Consider the following 11,409-nt stretch of genomic DNA (forward strand, 5'->3'; position numbering starts at 1 on the left):
TATTTGCTTATTTTCTGTCTGATAAGATACTTCTTCTCACTAAGCAGATTTTATGTTCGAGTGTTTTACTTGTTTTAAGTGTTTTGGTCCTAAATTATCTCAGTAAGATATTACAGCTTGTTGCTGAGATTTTATGAGCTATATTGAGTAAAACATTCTTCAAACTAGAATATCAACTGTTGCAAAGCTGTGTCATCAACACTCACAAGTATAACACTACTTTTTTAAAGTAATAATTTCTTATTTCAAGCATGGCAAAAAAAAATCATGACTTTGACAAAATGGTGTCTCATTATTAAAACAAATGACAGCCAAATGCACTTTGCTGTTTTATTTTCAATGGAACAATAGAAAACACGTACTCATATAGTAGTACAGTTGGCACAGTACAGCAAACTGACAGTTCATATTTAAACATTTAGCATGTGACATTTCTAACAATTTTGAACATAAATAGTTCATGCACATTTAGATAAATTCTTCAAAATTACAATTAAAACATTTTTGGCCGGGCTGTATATATGCGCACTAATTGACTGAAAGAGCACGCACTTGGCACGATGATGTCATGTTAGCGATGGGAAAATGCACTTTTAAACCATATGATTTGCCTGAGCGGCTAGGGGACCCCGAGAGTAACAAGCTGTTGCCCTGTTGCCTTTCCATTAAGAACAATAAATTAGTTTTTAGTGTAAGTTTGCTGGTTTCAAGAAATGTAATGCCAAGCGCATATCATTATGTCAAGATTATGGCACTAGCATTTACTTAATTTAAGAATATTTTTCATCATATTGAGCAAAAAGGTCTCTTTTTTTTCTACCAAGAAAAGTGCACTTGTTATTAGTGACAAAATACTTATTTTAAGGTATTTTTGGGTTCATTGAGGTTAGCTAATTTTACTTGTTTTGGAAAGTCTTGACAAGCCAATTTTTCTTGTTCTATTGGCAGATAATTTTGCTTAGTTCAAATAAAATACCCCTCATTTTTGTATTTTTTTCTTGTTTTTGAACACTGACTTTTTGCACCGTGATGCAATATCTGTATGGTGTGATCGGTGCTGAAAGTCTCCAGCTCATTTAATACATATGTTTGGCTCTGCCCATCCCTGAACAGCTATTGGATGGAAATTGTTAACAATTTGTCTGGAGAAACGATTAAACCAAATCCTCTAAATGGACTATTGTGGAATGTTTGGGAAAGCACCTCAAAAATCTAACCTTAACAAATCCAAAAAGAATATTGTAGCATTCACTACTTTATTGGCTAAAAGACTCGTTGTGTTAAATTGGAAGGCAACCGCGCCTCCTCGCCACACCCGCTGCATTAAAGATGTTCTTTATTTTCTCATTTGAAGAAAATTAGGCTCACCTTGAGGAATGGATGTTCTGGTAAGTTTCAAGAACTGTGGGGCGCTTTTCTGAGATATGTAGGAGAAACAGAGTTTAAAATGAATCCTGATTGAATCACAATTGAAATGTGGGTGGTTGATGAGCCTTCTGCGTGCTCATGGGTTGCTGTGTCTCTCTGAGGTCATTCAGGAATGCAATTGTATGTGGTTTTACATTGACATCTGTCTGTGGTTTCTTACATTATTTATTATTATTATTATTATTATTATTTGTATTTATTTTTTAATTGTGGGGAGACAAACACAGCATTTGATGTTTGTGATTTAGTACGTTTTAGTACATTTAAATTTTTTCTATAGCTAACTATTCTTGTGCGCTTGTGTATATGTTAAAAATGTGCATCTGATTAATGACCAATAAAGTAATGACAATATACTCTGCATTACTTCCAGGTAATTAAAGTGAAAACAGAATGTTTTCTTGTTTTTGTCTGCTACCTCAAACTTCTTGTGATGCACAATAAATAAAGACGTGCTTTGACTTAATATAGAATATTAATTACAGAATATATAATAATACCTGGAGGTTTTTCAAAGATTGTTTAAAAGTTCTGATACATTTATATAATTTTTCACAACACAGTAAGACATTTGTATTTGTTATCCACTAACATTTTTGTAGGTAATTAGCAAGATTCCTGTTGATGTATCAAGTCATTGTTCTAAATAATGTAATTATAGAGAATGTCAAATACCATATATCTATGGCATTTGAGCATTTAAGGAAAGCAAACAAGGGTTGCTTGGTCCTTATTTAGCTTCTCTGTGGGCTTATCGACTGCTCAAATTTTACATTAATTAAGAAAATTCACTAATAAAGTGTATTTTGCCCTGAAGCTGGAAGATACAATTTTCCCTCTCGCCCATTCCACTTTATAATGAAGCGAAGGAGCTTTGGGACGTAGGAAAGAGATTAATAAGATAAAATCTCTCAACAGCTGCCATGATTTGCATATCAAAGCTGATTTGTGAACTTCGGTTCCTGTCTCTGAGAGTGATGGTATGACCTCATCTCGTTTCTCAGAGAAGCAAACATCGCATTCAGAAAGAGAAGGAGGAGCATCAATTATTTCTAAAATATTGGCATTTTCGCTCATTCAGAAAGTAAAAGAGTGCATTAAAATCTCTCCCACACAATTGCACCACAATGACTACTGGTTGTTGAAGGATAAAAAAACTTTACAACATATTCAGAAACACCACCCGAAACCTTGAGCTGTTTTAATGGTTATCGGTAAAGCTTTTAATATGCTTCTTCAGCCTGGAAACGCATCCTCTGAGGGTTTTCAGAGAAATTACCTGCAATAGCACAGTTGTGAAGGCTGAATGGTTATCCACGTCGTCTCTTTCTCATTACTGCCTTATCAGTTGAGAACAGTTCTCCGAGGCTGAGGAGCAGTCGAAGAAAGGCTCTTAGTCTCTATGGGTGGACTTGAGGATGTAATCTATGACTAAGTGACAGTTGGCCCCGCTACAAAATTTCATATTAAGCCCAGAGGATAAACATTGCGCTGCAACTTTCTAAAGCCATTGTTATACCTCTTGGCCATTAACACTTGTAGGGCGGACAGTAGGGTATATATTAAGGTAAAGCAAGAGATGAAATTAGATAATGAAACAGATTTAGCTCAGCTGCGTGGGCTTAGAGAAACTTTAGGTAAAATTGTTTTTAGTACTTGACATCCTGCAACACCTCGAAGGGACAACCAACTAATTGCATAAGGAAAAGACTACTTACTACCCATATGAGTTCACATTAGTCTCTACACAATTATATGTGTAGTGGGCATAGATATGGGCTACCCGAGCCTTTGCCCAGTTGGCATTATTTTGGGGATGCCACAAGGATTGGGGGAATCATGCTTATTTCCACCCAACATTTGCTCATCAGGTTAGGATATGTGTGTCAGATGGGCGTCCTCTACAGGAGTCCCCCCATACTGTTTACATGTAGTGGATGAAAACAAACCAATGAGAGACCGTCAGGTTTATCATCAGCAAGGACGAAATTTGGATTTCAGAAGTGCGTTTGCGTTCACCTTCAAGTGGAGCACTAGACTCCTCTTTTTTTGGATTTTTTATTTCTTTGCAGGTGACAAAAAATGCTTTTAGAAAAAATGCAGGGGACATGTCACTGCTGTGCACCCCCCTGTCCACCCCAAAAAAAAATTACATCCATGATGATGGCAAGTCGACATCTGTGCCAAGATAAACAAGGAAGTGTGGACATGAGTGTGCGATGCAGGAAAACATTAGAATTTGAATTTGAATGTGTCATGATCCGTGGTCCGGATCATGTTTTGTTTAGTTATATTCTGTTAGTTTTGGACTTCCTTAGTTGTTTTTGTGCACTTCCTTGTTTGTTTTGTCACCATGGTTACTCATTATTTTCACCTGCCGCTGGTTTTCCGGACACGCACCTGTTGCTAATCAGAGACTTCTATTTAAGCCTGTCTTTTCCGGTCACTCGGTGTGGCTTCATTGTTTTGCTTCATGCAACCTGTCAGCGTAACGTTTTGTGAGTACTACTGGTTTCAAGTCCATGCTAAGTTTAGATTCTTTGTTTCCTGCGCTAAGTTTTAGCCTTAGCTTCCGCGTGCGTTCGGCACGCATCCGTTTTTCTTGTCTTGTGTTTTTGGATGATTTATGATCAATAAATCATTCCTACCTTCACGTCTTGGTCCGGAGCCGTCAGTGTGCATTGGGAGAACAACCGCGCAGCAAGCGTAAACCCCCACGTGACAGAAATGAAGCCACCATCATGTTCTTTCGCACCTGGCCACGAGGAGATGGAGACGCGCTGGCAAAGGCGGAAGTCAGCCAGAAAGGCGTCGTTTCGCCGCCAAGACGCGTCGTTCCCCCAAACTCCTCCTCCGGAACACAGCACGCCACATGCAGCCCAGTCTTCCTCTCCGCCATTGTTTGGTAATCCCATCACTCATTTTGCCAAACAGTTTACCAATTGGGCTGTCAGTCAGCTGGAGACCCGCGCTGACAACTTCACTCCGCCCACTTCCGATGACGTCAGAGACCAGGACCTTTTTTTTCAATCTGCTAACTCTTTCTGTCAGCCGCCTCCAAAAGACTTAATTCCTAAAATAAAATATTATCAGGACATTATTTCACAAGTTAGATTTTGTCAACTTCAATCACCTCCGCCCCCAGTGACATTGTCTCCGCGCCCTAGGACTCAAGCCCCGCCCAAATCACGGACATTTTCTTTTTGTCCACCCACGCAAAATCAGGTGGGGAATACAAAAAGACAGTTTGGACAATTTAAAGGGGAGGCTTCTACCCCCCTCCTGACCTCCCGCCACCCACCCTTAAAGACGGTTCCGGAGCGCGTCTGGTATCCGCCCCTTGAGGGGGGGGCTGGGGCCGGGAGCTGTGCTGGTGGGGCTGCTCAGCTGCGCCCAGCCAGGCAGCAACCTCCATCCTGGCCGCCACCACCAGTCTTTCGACCTGCCAAGCCGCAACCTCCAGCCCGTCCTCCACCACCAGTCCGTCGGCATGCCAAGCCGCTACCCCCAGCTAGACCACCTCCGCCATGGTCATGGCTAACCTCTGCCCGGGTGGGCCTGCAGACGCCACCATCTTGTCCGGTGTGCCTGCAGACGCCACCATCTTGTCCGGTGGACCTGCAGACGCCACCATCTTGTCCGGTGGGCCTGCAGACGCCACCATCTTGTCCGGTGGGCCTGCAGACGCCACCATCATCTCCGGTGGGCCTGCGGACGCCACCATCTCCAGTTCCTGTACCTGCTCCTCGGCTGGCACCCGTACCTGCTCCTCGGCTGGCACCCGTACCTGCTCCTCGGCTGGCACCCGTACCTGCTCCCCGGCTGGCACCGGTGCCTGCACACCGGCTGGCACCGGTGCCTGCACCCCGGCTGGCACCGGTGCCTGCACCTCACCTGGCACCGGTACCTGCACCACGCCAGACACCGGTACCTGCACCACGCCAGACACCGGTACCTGCACCACGCCAGACACCGGTTCCTGCACCACGCCAGACACCGGTACCTGCACCACGCCAGACACCGGTTCCTGCACCACGCCAGACACCGGTTCCTGCACCACGCCAGACACCGGTTCCTGCACCTCGCCAGACACCGGTTCCTGCACCTCGCCAGACACCGGTACCTGCTCCTCGCCAGACACCGGCACCTGCACCCACGCCTGACTCGCCGCCGGTACCTGCACCCACGCCTGACTCGCCGCCGGTACCTGCTCCCACACCTGACTCGCCGCCGGTACCTGCTCCCACGCCTGACTCGCCGCCGGTACCTGCTACCACGCCTGACTCGCCGCCTGTACCTGCTACCACACCTGACTCGCCCGCTGCGACGTCCAAGCCTGCCATGAAGGCGCCGACGCGCCCACCTCCCCGTCGACCACGGATGTGGCCGCTCCCTGGTCGTCCGCCTCGCTAAATGCGCCCACTTCCCCGTCGGCCACGAATGTGGCCATTCCCTGGTCGCCCGCCTCGCCTGCTGCAGCGGCGTTCCACTCGCCGCCGCCACTTGACTTTGCCTCAGTGGATTTGGGGACACTTGGCCTGGCGACCCACCTCCAAGTCCTCCCTCCGCCCGCCCGTGACTTTTGACCCTGCTAGTGTTTTGTTCTTGGTTTTTTTTGGACATCTAGAATCTGTCCTTAAGGGGGAGGCTCTGTCATGATCCGTGGTCCGGATCATGTTTTGTTTAGTTATATTCTGTTAGTTTTGGACTTCCTTAGTTGTTTTTGTGCACTTCCTTGTTTGTTTTGTCACCATGGTTACTCATTATTTTCACCTGCCGCTGGTTTTCCGGACACGCACCTGTTGCTAATCAGAGACTTCTATTTAAGCCTGTCTTTTCCGGTCACTCGGTGTGGCTTCATTGTTTTGCTTCATGCAACCTGTCAGCGTAAAGTTTTGTGAGTACTACTGGTTTCAAGTCCATGCTAAGTTTAGATTCTTTGTTTCCTGCGCTAAGTTTTAGCCTTAGCTTCCGCGTGCGTTCGGCACGCATCCGTTTTTCTTGTCTTGTGTTTTTGGATGATTTATGATCAATAAATCATTCCTACCTTCACGTCTTGGTCCGGAGCCGTCAGTGTGCATTGGGAGAACAACCGCGCAGCAAGCGTAAACCCCCACGTGACAGAATGATCACAACAACATGGAATTCTGTAAGCAGTGGTGGTTTCTGGCATGGGCATTATGTACAGGGGTCGTACGGGTGCTTAAAAATCTTGAAAATGCTTGGATTTTAATGTTGTGTTTTCAAGGTTTGAAAAATGCTTGAATTTTGGGTGAAGTGCTTGTAAGTGCTTGTAAATGTTCCATCATATTTCTCGGCAGTCTGACTCAACAGGCTAATTATAAAATGGAAAAAAATAAAATAAGTTTCCTTAAAAATGAAAGCTACTCGCTTGATCTTACATTATCCCTTACATTAGGTTGTTGTCATGCCAGAGCCGTATATAGGGCTCTGTGTCGCCCCCAAGAGGACAGTGGTGCATCGGTCCATCATGCCGGGAGGTTGTCGTTTTAATGAACATTGGATGGAAATTATTAGTCCATTATTGGACTTGTTTGTACTGTGAAGGTCATGTAATGTATAATTTGTAACCTTTTTCACAACTTAGAGCTGAGTTAATATGAATGATTTTGTAGTTTTTACACAACATGGTTGTATGCATTTCTTGCTCTATTATTTTCGTTGTCTACTTAACATGTCTGGCTACCTCAGTGAAAGCCAAAAAGTTAACTTTTGTCATTTTTGTTAATTTGTTATCATAGCCACAGTTATAAGGCTAGATATGCTTAATGACAGGTGTCTGAGGTGTTGTGAAACAAACAACATATTTTCCTTTAATGTATTATCCTTATATTAATGTGGAACAGTTTTGTTAATAAATGAGTGAAATTGACATTTTGAGGATGCGTGTATTCATATCACATTATGCAGTTTACAAGCACAAATACGGTGTGAATCAATCCGTGCTGTTCGATGTCATTGAGTGCTGTAAGTAAGAAAAAAAACAAGAAATTTAAAAAACAATACAAATGGAGACACGTTTCCAAACACCAATGACATTGAATAGTCTACAGAAACACTGCTTCATTTTCTATGCCCCATTCAGTTAATGATAACTGTTGCTTCAATGTTAGGATTAGGTTTTAGCAGATTTTCCGTATTTTTTCTACAGGCAGCATTAGGTGACCTCAAACAACAAGGCTATGGATTGATTCACACTGGTTTTCGCCTTTTGAAGGGTACTGGAAAAACTGGCAAATTGATCTTGAAAGTCCTTAAAAAGTGCTTGAATTTGGCCATGTAAAAGGTGTACAAACCCTGTATGTATAAGCGCACAGGGCCTCATTAAAGAGGTCGAGGCGTAAAAAAATTAATACATTGCGCTTTGAAAGTTTTTGCCTCTTGTCAGTCAGTGATATCAGGCATATATTGATTATGTGGGGGAATTAGCACCTCCTGCATTTAGCGCAGACAAAAAATCATAATATGACCCCTTTAATAATAATATTAATAATATTAATGGATTCGATTTATATAGCGCTTTTCTAGACACTCAAAGCGCTTCACAGAGAAGTGAGAACCCATCATTCATTTTTACAACTCATTCATTCATCATTCATTCTCCGGTGTGAGCGGCACCAGGGGCAAGGGTGAAGTGTCCTGCCCAAGGATACGACAGCAGCAATTTTGGATGGTAAGAGGCGGGGAGCGAACCTGCAACCCTCAGGTTTCTGGCACGGCCGCTCTACCCACTATGCCATGCCGCCACCCATGTTTAATGCGCCTTATAATCCGGTGCGCGTTTTGTATGAAAATAGACCTGAAGAGACCCGTTTTCTCAAAAATCGACAGTGTGCCTTATAACCTGGTGCGCCTAATGTACAGAATAATTCTGGTTGTGTTTACCGACCTCAAAGCTATTTTATTTGGTACATGGTGTAATGATAAGTGTGACCACTAGATGGCAGTCACACATAAGAGATACGTGTAGACTGCCAGATGACACCAGTAAACCACACTAAAACTTTGAGAATATAGAACATTACACACAACACTCAAAAATCCATCAAAATGTTTGAGTACGACTTTGGTAAGCTAAGAGGCCGCATCACTTGATGGATTGTCGGCGCATTACGGCTACCGTAGTCAGACGTACTGTGCTTCAACTTACAGTTGTTGTTGCACTAGTGAGCCATGGATGAGGAGATGCTGCTCCCTTATTGATTTAAGTAAAATCTGAATGTCATTAAAACAGTTAGCTCCATCTTTTGACATTTCTTCGACTCCCGTCCTTGCACGCGACCCGCAGCAAAGATGACGGGGAGAAGACGCTGTCGAAGTGGAGCAACGTAAATAAGACCGTCCACAAAACGGCACATCCTGAAGCGACGGTCAGAAAACGACTTGAAGATGGTCTGTAAAACATAATAAACCAAAAAACCACAATTACATGTTATTCAGACCACAAGGAAATGTTTTAAATTTGGAAAAGAAAATCATAATATGACCCCTTTAATGCGCCTTATATACAGTATATATATACAGTAAATACCCGACAAGCCAACCAATGAAAATTAAGCTGGCAAGTCCTCCAGCCACATCAATTACCACGCGCATGCACCTTCACAAACCACAATATCATCCACCCCCTTGTACCGAACTCAGCAGCCAAAGGCACCCGCACCACAAACAAATGCCAACAAAGAAAACCGCAGCAAAACCCCCGACAGCCAGCACCACCTGACATATCGAAACAACCGAAAACCGTGACCGACATCCCCACGCCGACAAAACCATGGAGATCAGCCAGCGCCAGTCCGCTTGTCAGCCCAAATGCCAACATGCAAACAAGAGACATCAACGCCACACCCGACCAAGAAACTACACTCCCCAATCCAACACACCTCCGCCAAAACAACCGAGCCACAGAATCCACACCAAACAAAAAGCCTTTGATGCCTCTGCACCAAGCCATTGATACAAACAGACGGACACGGACTCTGCCTAATAGAAAGCAAAACCAGTGTGACACAACATGAACCGGAAGCGAAATAATCCATCAAAAAAAACAAAAAAAAAACCACCCCAGAATGTTCAAAATAAGACAAACACATCCAAATACACAAATAAAAACACTGGTGGGAAAAATGTGTGCCTGTTGGCGGGTATGTTGGTCACTCTCCAGGTGGGGCTGTCACTGATGTCATACTTATACTTTTGTTTTTCAAATAATTTTGCGATCGACCAGTAGAGTCACAAAGATCGACTGGTAGATCGCTATCAACAAATTGGAGACCCCTGACGTGCATAAAAGTAATTAATTAGGTTACTTGTTACTTGAACTTACCAGTTAATAACGCCATTATTATGTAATGTCGTTTTTCCGAACACTGCCTATCACTAGCCCACAAGATAGATTAAATGTGTTACCTCTATTATATTGACCCTTTCAATTGCTGTACAACAATATACCTTGTAAATAAAAAACTAAAACAGAAACTAGATGATTCCTCATTTAGTACATCCCTTCAACAAGGTGGAACAGTTCCAAACATCGTATTGCACATTGTTAAGTGTGTGCCAAATGCCAGACACAGCGAGCATCCATTCTCTGGATTTGGTGGCATACAGTCACCCAAAAAGCAGACTGTACCCACAGAAAGTAAAAGTTTGAAGAACTTAGAGAGGAACAAATCTCCTTTTACAAAAAGAGACCTTGGACGAAACTGACTCTCACATTGCGTAGACCACTTGGCCTGACTAAAAGATACAGGGTACTCATAGTGACAGTTGACTATATGGATTATGCAGCATTATTTAATTATGTGATCCTCACAAGACTCCATGCACACCAAATTGATTTTGGCTTTTATTCGCACTGACCACATTATCACTTCAACTGCAGCAGAGCAGAGAAAATTGAGCGCAGGGCTGCACTAACATCATTTCACACTCATGAAACTATCAGCACCACACAGGATCTGCAGAAGTCAACTATTAACCTGTAATGTATGCACTTCAAACAAAGATTATAAAGATCCAGAAGCAATCAGAGGCAATAGTAACAAGGCTAAAATGGACTTTTATGGTATTTTACATTACACTAAAATAGGTTTTTCAGATTACCAATCTGATAGTTAAAAGGTGCATTAACTAAAAGCTTTACCAAAAAGAGAAGTTTTCAAACGTTTCTTAAAAGTTTCAACACAGTCAAGATCACGGAGGGACTGGTGCAAATTGTTCCAGAGTCTGGGAGCTATAGCCTGGAATGCCAGGTCTCCACGGGTTTTAAAACAAGTTTTCGGGATCTTTAGAATACCCTGGCCTGAAGACCGGAGGATGTGCCCTGCAGAGTAGGGGCATAGCAAGTCAGTGATGTACTGAGGGGCCCCACCATGCAACGCACGGAATGTCAGGACTAAAATTTTCAACTCAATGCGGAATTTAACTGGAAGCCAATGAAGACTGGATAAAATGGGGGTGATATGGCTGGTGGTTAAGGCTTGTCTCGTCCACACTCACACACAGGGAGTGTGTGCTAAAAAACATAAGCAGTCCAAGGGAAGCAACTAAAAATGTGCTGTGATGTTGTTGTTACAAAAGGCTAAACATTCAATGATAGCTAATGTTAGTAGCTAAATTGCTATCATTAGTCGACCACATACAAAGCCAATGTGTGTAGGTCTAGTTACATAATTACATGCTAAAATCCAGAAGAAGGCGGGGTCTAAACCTTACAACACTCTGGAAAGTTAGCACCTTGTAGTCCTACACGTAAAAGTTACAAACATCTAATTGGAGGTAGCAGACATACATAAGTTTTCTTACATCCGGATGGTAGTTGGAGAGTCTTAGTAGATCAGGCCCATAATGTTTAGTATAGCTTTTCTGTTGGATCTCATTAGATTGAACAGGGTTACCCAATACAGTTTCCAATATAAGCGTATGTTACCTGAAAGTAACTGTAACTTCTTGCGACGC

The sequence above is a fragment of the Entelurus aequoreus genome, linkage group LG02 (assembly GCF_033978785.1).
Source record: "Entelurus aequoreus isolate RoL-2023_Sb linkage group LG02, RoL_Eaeq_v1.1, whole genome shotgun sequence".
Taxonomy (NCBI): domain Eukaryota; kingdom Metazoa; phylum Chordata; class Actinopteri; order Syngnathiformes; family Syngnathidae; genus Entelurus; species Entelurus aequoreus.